The sequence below is a fragment of the Pezoporus wallicus genome, unplaced genomic scaffold (assembly GCF_028554395.1).
Source record: "Pezoporus wallicus isolate ANWC-B61680 ecotype Strahan unplaced genomic scaffold, APGP_CSIRO_Pwel_v1 contig_6484, whole genome shotgun sequence".
Classification (NCBI taxonomy): domain Eukaryota; kingdom Metazoa; phylum Chordata; class Aves; order Psittaciformes; family Psittacidae; genus Pezoporus; species Pezoporus wallicus.
This window is the reverse complement of record NW_026638903.1, coordinates 1,409,385-1,424,271: the sequence shown is the minus strand read 5'-3', so window position 1 is coordinate 1,424,271 and position 14,887 is coordinate 1,409,385. Positions and strand designations below refer to the sequence as shown.

The 14,887-nt window shown below is 40.5% G+C and overlaps 1 protein-coding gene across 7 annotated transcripts in view; it reads right to left on the bottom strand.

Moving 5' to 3' along the window:
* The window catches only part of NRIP1 (nuclear receptor interacting protein 1), a 141,067-nt gene that overhangs the window by 29,603 nt on the left and 96,577 nt on the right, over positions 1-14,887 (bottom strand). Inside the window, exon 1 of one of the 7 annotated variants that reach the window (XM_057412991.1) lies at positions 3,863-4,042. The exons of the other annotated variants lie outside the window; for them this stretch is intronic. The gene's annotated coding sequence lies outside the window, so the exon portion shown is untranslated. Of the gene's footprint in view, positions 1-3,862; positions 4,043-14,887 lie in introns of those variants that run through there. 7 annotated transcript variants of the gene reach the window in all.

The window sequence follows — 14,887 nt, the reverse complement described above, 5'->3', positions numbered from 1 at the left end:
CAACGACTTGCATGCATAAGACTGTATTCACACTCTTTGCAAGGTGTAAAATGTAAGCTCAAGGGTACACTCATATAAATATACTGCACATCTATGAAGTGTTAATCTTAAGTCAGCAAGGCCGTATGACAGAAGTAACTATTATAGTCCATGACTGCTCCTCCACATACAGTGTTTTCCAAGTCCCTCATTTCCTTAAAGCAACTTGTTTACTCATCACCTGCCAGGACAAAGAGGAGAGAAAGGATTTTGCAAATACCTCCGCAGCTTGTGCATGGTGATAACACAACAGGAAAAATGGATTTTCATTTTCTCATCACATTATTAGATTAGGTTTATATGCAGATTTAAATGCCCAGGAGTCTGCCACCTGTCCTAAACTTAATTAGTCAGGAATGTCTGAACAACAAGAGCAGATACTTCAGATGTTTTGGAGTGATCACAAGCAAATATCCAAATAATCACCAACACAACTTCAGTGATGCCAAGAACGAAGCAGTAAGCACAGCTCTCTATGAAACAGCCTGAATTCTATTAATGGAGTGCTTCATACTTCTCATCAACACACAGCTGAGCATCTATAAAACCAGAGAACCAACGGAGCAAAGTCTGCAACTGAGTTAAGGAAATGAAGAGCACTAGCTTTCTCATTAAAATATTCGTGCTCATTTACACTGGAGGGGGGAAGAGGGGGAGAGAAAGAGATGGTGAGTTGAAGGCTCAAATCTGCAAGACTTCTCCTCAGCTTTGTTCTTGTTCTGTTTATCACAGCAGTACATCTAAGATTTTCATATTTTCATACTTCCCCTCACCCCCTCCGCCTCCATGTAAAACCAGTGCACTAGATTAAAAACTAGGAAAAACCATCACATTTTCATTTAAAGAGGCACACACATCCATGTTCTATCCATCTATTTCACATCTACAATCTTGCTGAAAGCTGAAGCAAAGCCTCCTTAAAATGTTAATTAGAATTTTATCTGTGTAGGTATGTAGCAACTACTGACACAGACAGTGAGTAACTGAATACAATACAGAAAATTCAGTGAATCATCTCCTTACATTGCCATTGGCACATAAATTTAGTCTCATTAGCAGGGGCTACTTAGTTCACTGTAGTAAACAAAGCTGCCGATATGACAGCCTCACATACTTTTCATTCATTCATTCATTGATTCATTCATTCACATTTTTCTTTACTTAGACTTTTAGCATGTGCCATCGAAGAGCCCAATGTTAAACATTCCTGGAGTGCCACAATATGTAATACAATAAAACAGATTACAACCATACCTTTCTTTCACAGCAGTGGTGCCAAGCACAGGTACACCGTAGCAATCAATTTGTTCTGCAGACAGTAAGGCTTTCACAGAATACTAATGCAAAATCTCTTTTCTTTCTCCTTTGACTTGACTCCCCAGTGCCTGGGTCCCGACCAATACAAGGAGGAGGGCAGAATGTCTTCTGCTGAGAGAACCACAACTACTAATCAAGTATACGTGTACAAGGGCACAGGATTAAACCTCCACCAGGCTTGACTCGGGCACCAAGAGCAGCTAAACACATGCACAGCAAGGTCAGAATTAAACACACGCACACGTACGCGCATCTACTTGAGAACACTAATTTATCGCACTTTACCACTGACTGCTTTTTACCTCAGGGGAGTAAAATTACATCCTGATGAAGTGACGAGGTTCAGACACAACAGCTACCAACAACAAATCAGATCTCACAGAAACAGGAACCGCGCTCCTAGGTGAACACCCCTCTTCACAGGCTGTTTCAGAAACTCACTGCATGCTGCGCGTGTCTGTATGTGGGTGCGTATGTGCATGCACATGTGTGTGAGTGCATGGGTACACGTATTTGTGCAAGACACACCATTAGGCATTGGCTAAACAAGAACGACAATGTTAAAAGTTAAAAAAAAAAGGCAATAACTCCCTCTAAGACAGTTTTCTTTTTGATTATATTTATCTTTACCTCTTAACATAATCAATCTATCAAGTCTAATTATGCCAGAAGAAAGCATTTTATTATTGTCTAACATAGCAAATGTCAAACAAGCTGCTCATTTACCTTGAAGTTTATTAGCATAGAAATGCAGCATGAAGATGCTCTCAAAATATTGTCACTTGTATTCACATTTTTGAAAACCCACTTAACAGGTTTTTATTGCCTGGCATGGCTGGGTATTGCATTAGTTCTCAAAACAGACAAGGCATTATTTTAACTGTATTGCCCTTGAGCTAATGTAAGACTTCCTTTAAATGTTCAACTTATATTTAACTTTTCTCTTTGGTTGGCTTTATTTAAACACTTCTTGCACATTCCAGACAGCTGTATATATGTGGATACACGTGTTTTCGTAAGGGTTCATACATGTTCATTTCACATAGCAGTGAAAAGTGAAATACTGAAATTTAAAAGGAAAGATTTTTTTCCCTCTCAAGTTCTGCCCTGTCATGCAGTCTTCATGGCATTTTCCTTACTGTACATGCAGACGTACATTTTACCAAAATCATTGAGATAAACCCTATAAGTTATTATTGGGGGGGGGTATGGGGGGAGAGAGGGGGTGTGTGTTTAGCAACACTGCTTTTGCACATATTCTGTATTGAGCAGAAAACACTGCACAAATACTCCCCCAAATAACCCCCAAAATAACATTTAGCACTCTACCTAGAGCAAACCAGCAACGTATCTTTGAAGTATCAGTGGGTTTGCAGAGACACCAGGAAAAAGCAGTTAATCAATACTGATGAGTTTGTCCTTGACATACTGACCATGTCACCGGGCTATTGTCATGTGATATCATGTCATTTCCCCACCTGGCTCATGACCTTGTCCTTTAAATGACCCAAAGCTTCCCTCAAGTAGCAGGAGGCCCCTCCCCGCTGTCTCAGCAAGGTCGAACGGGTCAGCGTGTCCTCATCTATAATCCACCACCATTTGTCAGCAGGGAGGCTGGAGGAGGCAGGCTTGCTACAAGGGGAGAATGCCCAATTAGGCAGCTGTCACACAAAGCATAGGCTGCAAAATTATCCCCTGTCAAAAGAAAGAGCAGCTGCGGGTGCCAATTACAGCAACCTTTCAACCCTTTAGGTACTGGAAACTACACAGAAGTAAATGAAGTACAATTAGTGATAACAAATCAATGAATTAGGACAGTAAATTAGAAATTACTAGCAGGTGAGCTTAGGTCTCCCATAATACTAAGGGCATGGCACACCCCAGGCAAGGGCACAACATGCAGATTTCACAGAGCACATCAGTTCCATTCTATCCATCTTTCTTGCGTGGAGAGTGTTTTACTCCATTGTTTTCTTCTCACAAGCCCTTTCTGAGCCACACAGCACCAGGGAAAGGAAAATAACGGAACTCAAAGAGGAAAGAAGTTGTAGCAACTGATCTTGCCTCTTTATCCTGGCAAAGGCAGTTTCCTCCTTTCTCAGGAGGTCCGAAAAGCCAGCACAAGCTCTCTCTAGTAAGCATACTCCATTTCAGTCCAACATTTGACATTTGCTGCACCTCACGTTCCATGTGAACATGATTCACCTCAGAAAACACAAACAAAACAAGAACCAAAACAAGTGATAAACTCTCAGTGCATTTTATGCCATTTACACTTGAAACACTTAAATCTGAGTTAAGTGCTAGACTTTTGCCTACAGGGGGAAGACTGACTTCACCACATTTCAGTTCCCTGACGCATCATGCAGTAGCATCTTTAAACACACATACAGCCCTAAGTTTGCCAGCAAAGTTTCCAGTCAATGCTTTTTTTTGCCCCTTTTTTCCCCTTGGTGAAAAATATCCAAATATATTTTTACCCTCGCTATTTTCTTAAGCAGCCAACCTGGAAAGTTACTGGGTGCTGGTACCCAAAGGCAGGTTCCACAGACCACAGTAAATCCAGCTTCTTCTCTGGTGTGTTGGGTCAGCCCTTTGCATAGTGGGAGTTGAACTGGGGGCAAGTGATGGCCATGGGACCCTTGGGCTCTGCCCTCCCCGAGGCAGCCACAGAAAGGTGATCAGCTTACTAGCCCACAGGTATTTACAGAAGTCTAGAAAACAGAATAAGAAAAAAAAGTAATAGGATAAGGGTATGAAGATGGATCATTAATATACAACCACCTCAAACCACAGTTAAAACAGCTGAAACAGCGGTTTAACAGCGGTTAAAACAATGCCTTTATATTTAGGTGCTTTGAGTCTAAGAAACAAACAAGTATGAGGAACAAAATTCATATTCCAAGATACCACCTCCTCTCTCCAGCCAGCTCACAGTCATTTCAAAGTGAAGGAAGCTGCCATTTATCTTGTCAATTCTCTCCTTTCATTTCCCATTCCCTAATCTCAAACCGACCTTCTTTATATTCTCATGCCTTGTAACCACACTGAGTGCTGAGGACAGCAGTCCAGATTTTTCCCAGAAGCAGTAATACCTGTATGCTCACACTGTAATTCATACATGTACTCACACACATTTATACTTATGCTAACACATTCACCAAAATATGAAATGTGGTAAAAATTAAGTCACTGATCTCCAAGATGCAATGTCCTATAGTTAGCTCTTGCTCTCTAGCCAGCCTGGAATGTTTCACTATCTAAAAAAGCCAAACCAAAAATCAAACAACCTCAAAAAACACACAAACCAAAACCCCAAACTTGCTTTCATAACTCTGGTAAGAGAAAGCATAATACAACCCTAACTATAAATAGCTGTAAAAATGTTCATTTAGCAGCAGCAGCAATAATGCTCATCAAGTTTGACGTTTTCTTTTGAGTAGCATATGGAAACTGTAGAGTACTGAAAGAGTTAATGTGTTTAGAATTCAGTTTCCATCATACTTGGGTGACTATCTCTTTAAATAATTTAAATCCTCTCCATCAACTACAAAGCTGTTTTGAAGCCATTTAGCTTTGTTCTTTACATGTGTTCTAATTAAGAAATGACCTTGTCATCACACACACCAGAAATCCTGGATTATTTCCTGCAGCAAAAAAAAAAAAAATCCACGAAGCCAAAAAAAAAAAAAAAAAAAAAGGGGGAAAGGAAAAAAAAATACACACTTCTTCCTTTAGTGAGGAGCTGAGGAAGTTGTTGGTTGGCTGAATGCTGAAGCAGTTTCACCGCATAATTTTGCGTGTGTGTGTGCTGCTGAATGTCACAGGGCGGGTTGGTGTGACCTTGAGCTACATCAGCAGCACAGCAAGGGTCGAGATGCCTGCAGGCGCCCTTGTACTGGATTTGCAAGACAAAAACCTTCAAACTGGCTGAAGGACATCTTAAATCTCTTCAAAGGTTTTCCGAACTAATCTGGGCTGCTCTTAGCCGGATCTGTGCCAGTGTGAGAGGCAAAATTAAAAACAAGGTCTTTGACAGGATGTTGTCTCCTCTTAACCCTTCTCATGCAGGAGGCAGAGCATCACCAGCACGCTGAAGGGATACTTTCATAAGCCAGAGAGAGGAGCTCAGCTCAGCCAGCACCATTCTTTCATAACAAAATTACGTAAGCAACCATTTACTGGGAATGGTACCGTTATTAATTCCGAACACCCAGCCAGCCATCCCCATCCCTCTGCCCCCTGCTCCAGCTTAAACTGTGATGCTCCAGAGCGGTGCTGGGCTCTGCGTCCAAGCACTGCAGCAACAGACCCTTGCTCTCTGAATGCTCCCTCATCCTCCTCAGGCTTCAGGCAGGAGAGAGGGGAGGTCAGCACCACACAGTCCCAGCCCTGCCATAAAATAAATATACTGTGGGTGAAGATGATTCTTCCGAATGAAAGTGGCAGCACCTACCACGATCTGTTGCATGTTAAGGCAAGGGGGGTAAGAGAAGGAGAAGGAGGAGGGTCAGGAACATGCAGAGGGCTACTTTGGCAGGCATCAGATGTGTTCTATAAGAAGAAATTAAAAAGGTGTCCACTCCCCATCTTAACCTGTGATTTCCTCCTTGGTCATCCTGAGCCAAGAAGGCAGCAGAGGAGTGGGTGTTAATATGCAACAGGCCTACCAAGAGTTTGAGAGCACGACTGTACGCACTGGGGAGACAAAAATAAATAAATTAATCTGCCAGCCTGCCTGCTTTTGACTGCTCATCATCTGACAGACAAGTGACACAGAGGCTTTCTACAATCTTGAGCAAGCACGTAGAGATAAGCTCTAGGAAAGGCCCTAGGAACACATGGTTACTCTACAAAACCACAAGTTTACCCAGTGGATTTGGCAACTATCAGCACATCAAAGGGATGGACGCTGTCTTCAGAAGCATACTTGCACACAGAACCTCCAACTTCAGTCAGTTTGCCAACAAGAGTAAGCTTCTGTACATCCAGAAAGTAACATGGATTCCCACATATCGAAGTGGAGAAAAACCATCACCACCTGCTCCCCATCTGTTTTAGCAGTAGTGTTATTGATCAGACGAAACTATCAAGTTTCTACAGGAAAAAAAAGAACAACAGATGATTTAAAATAACCTCAGTTTAATCAAGAGGATCCAGCACTGCACTTCAGAACTGCCTTTCACTATTTCTAGGATATCCGCCAGGCAAGTCCTTGAGGAGTAGAGGAAGGAGCCGCCACTCGTACCAGCAGAGGGTGTTGTGATTCTTCTCTGGTTGAGTTCCGAGGGCTTTGCTTAGCCTGGTTTTCTACAGTCGTTTTTTAAAGTACTATAGTCTATTAGGCAGGAACAAAACACATTCAAGTTTACTGAAGAGGGACACAGCTTTGGCAGTTATGTCACAACAGCTATAACACTACCCTCCAACTACCACTAAAATAGACTCACTCTCTCACTCCCAAGAACCACGGCTCTTCTCACAAAATAACCTCTCCTTGTTAGAAGGCTGTAACCATTTTTAGTTTTCAGTAGTATTGGTGACGGTGCCTTCTGTGCCAGCACAGGAGGAACTCGCATTGTACAGATGCTTTTCCACAGACCTGCCAAGGCTTTCAATGCATTTGTTATGCTTGGACAGAGGGCCACAGCATTCCTGCAGCACCTGGGTGTCAGAACAACCCCTGTGATTACTCAGAACAGCCTCCAGGCTGGCTCTGCCCTAGGGACCTGGCCTGCCTCACCTGTGCAGCGCTAGGGAGCAGGAGGCTAGAGGTGGCACACAACCTTGTGTGCCTTTGCTACCACCTCAGGGCCTCTGGCAAATGGACATTAAGCAGGTCCACATATGTGGGTTCACTGACATTTCTGCAGAAATCTGTCCTTTTTGCAGCCTTTGAATGACAGGACACCACAGAGGCTGCCAACTGTGGTTAAAATAAAAAAATAAACAAAAAATAAAAAAGGAAGATTTTGGTCCCTTAGCCTATTACACAATTATTGTAGTACTGGGTCCTACACTGTGTTTCCTAGAAAACCTTTCAGTTTACTCCAGGGTTACCAGGAAAAGTAATTAGGAAAGACCCACTTAAGTAGTTCACATGTTACCTGTTAGCCTGGCAGAAAGCGCAATGAAGTATTTTCACAGCGCACACAGCTGACCATGCAACATCCAGGGTTTCTTAAGTTTCTCCAACATGTAACAAGGCAAAAATACATCATGGGTTTTCCAGACATCAAGCACTGTGAAAACCCCAAACAAAACCAAAGAACTCCTATTGCAGTGCTCCAGCCGAGCAGGGTGATTTAAATGCACAACAGCTTTCAAGCCAGGCAGTCGCTGCTGCCAAGCATGGGACACACTGTGTGGCCCTGCCAGAAGTATAAGCCAAAAGCCAAAAATACAAATTAGCAGCTTTCTTCCAGGGCCACAACAGTCCAGCAAAAACTTTCCAAATCAGGCTGTCCTAAGAACATCAGACAGAAGCAGCAAGCGTGGTTACACAGCACTTAGCCACGACTCAAAACCTACAGCAGCAACCTATGCAACCACAGACCCAAAACACAGCCATCATGACAACGTATCAGCTGTGAGGTCATTCATTTCTAACCATCTGATAAAAACAGTCTTTGTGGCCACAACTTCCCATGGCCAGCAAGCACCGATAGGCAGGATTTTCTCTCCCCGCTTTGCTCCCTCCATGGGCATGTTCACACAAGCACACACAAGCCCTACAATGGACGGAACGAGCATTTTACAACCGATCCAATGCAGGTTGTCCACGCAACCTTAATTCTGCCATTCCTTAGCTGCTGATTCTGACTATACAATATTCATGTTCTTTAATCATAAGGCAGCTATTTCACACCCAGAGTACTTCTGTGCAGAAAAAAAAAAACAAACAACAGCGTAAAGATGGCAGAATTTAATATCATGTATTCTTTCCCCACCTGGACCCCATTATTAAATAAAACCATACCTGCTAAAGCAAAGATACTATTGATTAAAGCATTCTCTTACGAGCAAACATAGATACTTCCACTGGTACTGCTATTAACAAGGAAAAGTTGAAAAACTGTCCTGTGATACTGTCACCTAGTACTGCTGACTTAACTTCCTGGCAGCATCCAAAGCAGCCCTTGGTCTAGCACCACGTGTGAGACTTCTAGAAACAAGAGTTAACATTTACAATTCTCATTACTGCATATTCTGTTACTGTTTATGAGCTAACTGTAGTGTAAAGCAATGACAATTTAAGGACAAATTAGCTATGGGTGGCTACCAAATTTAAGTAACCAGACTAAACAGAAAATTTGATAAATTGCTCTTTGTAGTTCTAATATACTAATATATTAGTAGCACTAATATAGTACAAATAAGGGATTTTGTGTAAAGGGAAGCATCATGAGATACAAATTTAGTACTGCAATAATAGCTAAAACATTAGTACAGATAAATCTTACAATGCTTATAAAGAAAAATAGACCTGAAAAATTAAAATTAATACTACTATGAAGTGCTAGATACATCAACTTAATCATTTATATGGATTCTACATCTCTAAAGTCATGGAACTTAAATGTAAGGAAGCAAAGGCAAAGAAGCCTTATCATTCGCATATCAGTTTCAGGTACACTTTATATACCTAGTAGTCTTGCATGGTATGCAATATACTACTTATATTAGTATATAAGAAGTTTATTATTACTACTGCTTAAGAGCAACAGCTAAGGGCATGATGTACTGAATAACGTAGATTAAACTGATCCAGTACAGTGATTATTTCCATATCCACAAAGGGGGGAATCTTAATAGATTGTCAGTGTTTAAATGGTTACAAAGGAAATAACCTTATTCCACTGAGATCTCAATTAACACCCAGACATCATCCACACCTTGCTAGTAAAACTAGACATTTATTTTAGGTCTCCCAGCAGCTCTCAATTTCAGCAACAAACCTCTGTAGATGTTTTGCCAAAAGCAGTAGCTTCCAAACCTGGTGACACCTCTCCATGAGGTGCATCTAAAAAAAGCAAGCCTGACTGGATGACTACTTGCACAGATAGCACTACTTATCTGGGGGGTGGTGGTAGTGGGTGGTGATGGTGGTCTTTTCCTCATTCAAACATCTCAGATATCCATCTAAGAACATTATCAATACTTTATATTACATGCACTCATGAATATGGTTTATTTTAGCGTTAAACTTGTCAATTTTAGTGTTAAACTTGTTAAATGTTCTGATGAGGAATTACATGAGCATTCACAGAAGAATAAGGTCTGTATCCACATTTAAGATTAAGTGTTTTGCTGAATCAGGGCCCTGTATCCTAATGCAGGTTTTTCTCATTGCTGTGCCAGTTTATTTTATTCAGTACAAAGCCACCAAGAACCTTTGAGTTCTTCTGTTCAAGGTCATTTTTAACATTCACAAGCACAGCTTTTTGGCTGTCTGCAGAGGAAAAGATTTTTTTAAAGTGCATTTCAGAGCAAAGTGATGTCTGGAAACATCTTTAAGTGGTGAAAAACATCCTTTAAAGTTGCCTTAATCAGTAGTCTCTTAATAATGCTACTTTGCTACCTATATTACCGTAGGCTTTAATTTAGCCTTCAATCTCTGCAGCCACCCTTATCTGGAAGGTATAAACATGACGTAAAAATCAGTTTCAACTCCTGCAATCTTGCAAGTCTAAGATACACCTCCCACTCTTTGCCTTTGAAGACATCCAGTACAGAATCAGGTCCCTGAGCTCCTTCTGCTGCTCTGCCAGACACAACCTTTTCTACAATTGCACTTAAAAGGGAGGTGGGAAGCTGGCTACATTCAACAATAATCTGCAGTATAAAAAAAAAAAAATCCACAAGTTTGTTTATGCTTTATAAAGTTAAAGATTCCCTGTTCCCCAGTTCTCCTCTTTCATCACCCCACAACCTCCTTAGGCTTCTGTATCACTTCTTCCTTTCTGTAATTAAGGAAGTCTAACTGAGGAGAGAAAAATAAGCATTTATTTTACACTTCTGATTGTGCTGTATTAACTATTATTATTATTTCATCAGCACCCGACTGCTAAAGAAATATCACAATGGGGGGGGGGGGGGGGGGGGGAAAACATTTTTTTTTTTTTAGACAAATACTTCAGTCTGTATCATCACTGAAACATTACATTGCCAAAGACAATAGAAGAGTATTTAATGAAGAGCAGCTGAAAGTTAATACTGGCAATCTCAGCTATCATTACAAAGCAAGAAATGGCATCCTGATTAGAGAAAATAGTTATGAGAAGTCAAAAACTGGAAGTGTCTGGCAGGCAAGCATCTTTTGTATACATGCACCTTATCTCTGTATGTACGCATCTATGTTAGATGTCAATACTTTATCCTGGTACCCCAGGCCATTTTGAGAGAAGAGTAAGAAACTGACAACCAGGTAAGCACAACACAAGAATGAATTACACTTGTGCAGTTCCAGCAACAATTACACTGCAATACTCTTGCCACATGTCCAACAAAACAGCTGAAGCCAAAAGCAGTCAACAATGACTCCCAGTTATCGAGTGCATTTGGGTACTCAGTTGCCAACTGCATTTCTTTCTCCCAAACATGCTTAATTTTATCTTCAACAATACTAATTCCTAGGCCATACAGTGACTCAAACCTCTTCTGTTCTCCAGCTAGCAAGAGCATCAGAAACCCATCTATCACACTGATTCTCTATTTTGTTATTCCACTTTACAACATTCTTAATTTAGGATTGCAGGTGCTTTGCCTTGTACTCAAGCCAGGGATTCCCACTTTACTGCATACATCTAAATTTGCAACATATTAGGCACCTTTTTTTTAATCTTAGAAATTCAAATGTTTATGAACCTCTAATACCTTTGTAGGTTTTAGACCTCTTGACTACTTCCATATAACTCAAGTGGTATTAAATCTCATATTAAAGTCCACAGAAACTTCAGTAGAAGTGAGATTTATCCTGGTCCTAGTCAAAGGCAGTACTGTAAACTTAAGTCTAGACTAAGTCATCAGAACCAGTAATGTTTTTTTTTTTACTAGAAAATAATCAAAATAATAAAAAGGAAAAGGAAAGTTCTTCAGCAATTATCCTTAACTATTCTCTTTCCTTTCTTAGAAACACTAGAAAGACCTTTTCACAAACAAAACCTCTTGTCTTGTAAACACAAATACTCAGACCAAACACACTGTCTCTATAAAATGAACGCACAACAACTCCACACTCCTAACAATTTTTTGAACAACAGAAGATCACACCAAACTATTGTCTTAGGAAAATACAAAGCACATTAAAATTGTTCTGCTTTTTCAGAAGACAATCAGTTTTTATTCAGTGCACATTACAAAACTTAATTCCAGTTTCTCAAAGTGTAAATGGTCTGTTCAAGTTTGTCTAATTCTTGATATTTTGCCAGTTATAAAACTTTCCCCACCACCACCCCCAGGCTGACTGATTCAAATAATCTAAAATATGAAGCTTTCATGAATTTTCTTACATGCACCAAAAGTTTTCAAAGCATTTACAAGACCTTTCTCAACTTTCACTTTTTTTCATTTATGGATGACTAACAGTATGTCTGTGTGCCAAACAGATGAAAAATGCATTCGTCAAGAGGCATGAATCTACATAAAACTACAGACTTGCTGAATTAAAATATTATTATACAATTATTTTCCACAAACCAAAACAAAAAGCAAAGAGGGCTGAAACACCTCTCCTGTGAAGTCAGCCTGAGGGAGTCGGGGGGTTGCTCAGCCAGGAGAAGAGAAGGCTCCAGGGGCACCTTAGAGCAGCCTTCTAGTACCTAAAGGGGGCCTATGAGAAAGCTGGAGAGGGACTTTTTACAAGGGTATCCAGTAAGGACAAGGGGGAATGGCTTTAAACTGAAAGACAGTAGATTTAGATTAGACAGTAGGAAGAAATTCTTTTCTATGAGGGTGGCGAGATGCTGGACAAGCTCAGAGAAGCTGTGGCTGCATCATCCCTTAAAGTGTTCAACGCCAGGCTGGACAGGGCGAGTGGAAGATGTTCCTGCCCATGGCAGGGAGGCTGAAACTAGATGATCTTTAAGGTCCCTTCCAACCCAAACCATTCAATGATGCTTTACAAAATAGTGCATACGTAAATACCAGATGCCCTTCTGCAGGTTGTTTCATCTTTCAGTGGTTAATGGATAAGCCACATTAGGGAGAGAAGAGAAACAAAGCCCTAAACCTTTTCTCTTGCACTGTTTTCCATGTTAGTATTAACAAGCATCAAACAAAGCATGACCAATCAAAGTACCAACCATTGAAACAATAAAGGACCCAATTTATTTGCTCACAAGAGCAGAATTAACATTATAGTAACCCTCAAAGCATATGACAACCAACAAAAACAACTATACACAGAGTTCACCTACCCACATCCCTGCGTTGTAGATCCCAACATTATCCAAAGGATTGCCCATGCTCATGAAGCAACCTTCTCATCAGTCACGTTCACATTGCATTGTCACATTGGAACATAAAGAACAGATGAGAAATGTCTGTGGGAAGAATCTCATAGAAAATTTCCTTCCCCTAAATCTCTTCTTATGTATGAGGCTTTCCACAGCAGGGGCAATTTGGCTTTAGAATATTCATGCTCACTAGCACCTGACATCAAGGTTCATTTCTCTGCAAAAGAGTCTCCAAAGGATAATAAAGTAAAAGCCTGAACACTTGCAAGAAGCATGTAATAATGCAGAGAAGCAGTAAAGATCACTCCTGCTCTAAGCAAAGGGAATAAATAGATAATCATAGAAAAGAAACTACTAAGATCTTCCAAAAGCCTTCTATTTAAGAACAGAAAAAGAAAACTGGTCTTCAAACGTAACAGCCACTGATATCTAATGCATGTCTTTCCAGGTGAGCTGGGTCAGAAACACATAAAAAGCCTCTTTTCCCCTCATCCCTGGTTTGTTGGTTTTGGTTTATTTTAATTTTTTTCTTTTTTCCTTTAATCCAAACCAGAATGCCCAAGCTGCCGCTTGCTGGCCAGATCCAATCCACTGTAACCATTTATCTGACCAGCTGCCCACTCCTTGTTGTCCTCCCCAGTGGCTAATTAGATATAGGAAGAAAGCAGGCAAAGCCTAGGGGAATTACTCTCACATCTGATTTCCCACTGCTATATTTCATGAGAATCTGCAGCTTCCACTCAAAAAAACTGGGCAGAAATCATCATGGAGCAGTGACGGTGCTCACATGACTGTCGTATATGCCTGTTAATGTATGTGAACTTTGTTCCATGTCTGTTAGCATGACCAGTCCCACATCAGTGTGACTGTATATTACCCATACATTTGTTACATATGTGCTACATCCTAACACAGTTCTCCACATGGCTACAGATGCTGTCATCTGTGGTCCAGACCCTCCAGAATAATGCTGCTCCCTGGAAAGATTGAACACTAGTTCTCCTAATTGACAGGTTTCTCACCAATCCAGGCAACAAATGCTTTAAACTGGGGTAAGTTTTTTCCTTTCCAGACAGGTACACTTCACTGAGGAAGGCTCTCCATGCTTACCGAGTAACATTTTACTGTAATTTGAGAGTGACTGCTAGCTGCCACCACAACTTGATCAGGGCATGCATACTAATACTCTTGGACTGCTGCCATATTTTCCATATATGTTTTATTATAGCTTATCTCCTTAATGTGGAAGACATTTATCTTTGATTCTTTCAAAATGCAGAAGTAAAAAAAACACCCCACTGATATTGTAGAACTGGTTTTAGCACAGTCCAGGCTATTTTAAATTGGGTCACCATAAGCTCTCCAGGCAGATGTTTCTTTGTCATCAAAGACGAGTAACAGCATTGAGTTAAACTTTTGGTTTAACAAGCTCTTCTGAAATTTAAGGGCTAGAATTTCTAGTAACAATCTGGTAAACTTCTAGTCAGAGTTTCCCAATTTATCAGCAAGTTTCAAAATTAAGAGTACAGAAAAAGAATTTTGCCTATGGCATTGTCCTCTATTTTAGTGAGCCTTACAACAAGCACAGGGATTGGTAAGTACAAAGACAACAGTGACTGAACCCGAGTAGGAGAAATCTAAGCAGCTCCAACAATAGTTACTCATGAGGTGGGGACAACAGACAGATGATGGAACAAACACAGAACTTATAAAACTGAGCCCACAAATTCAAGAGCAGATTAATGACTATGATCAATGAGGGGGAAAAAAAAAAAATAAATCAAAATAATCTCACAGACACCAACCAACCATCATCAGAAATATGAAGATCTTCCCATTCCTTACATAGGGAACATATGTGTCCTTACATCAAGGACCACAATGAGAAGGAGCATAATTTCAAGAACAAAAAAGGCTTATTGATACATGCTTTTGGAACAAAGCAAGTCAATTATATTTTGTTAGTTAAAAAATAAAACAACCCCTTCCAAATATATTTTGAAGATGAACTGTATCAATGTCCTGCAAGAACATAATTTGTTCTAGAAACCTGAGTATCTTGTCTTACGGAAAAA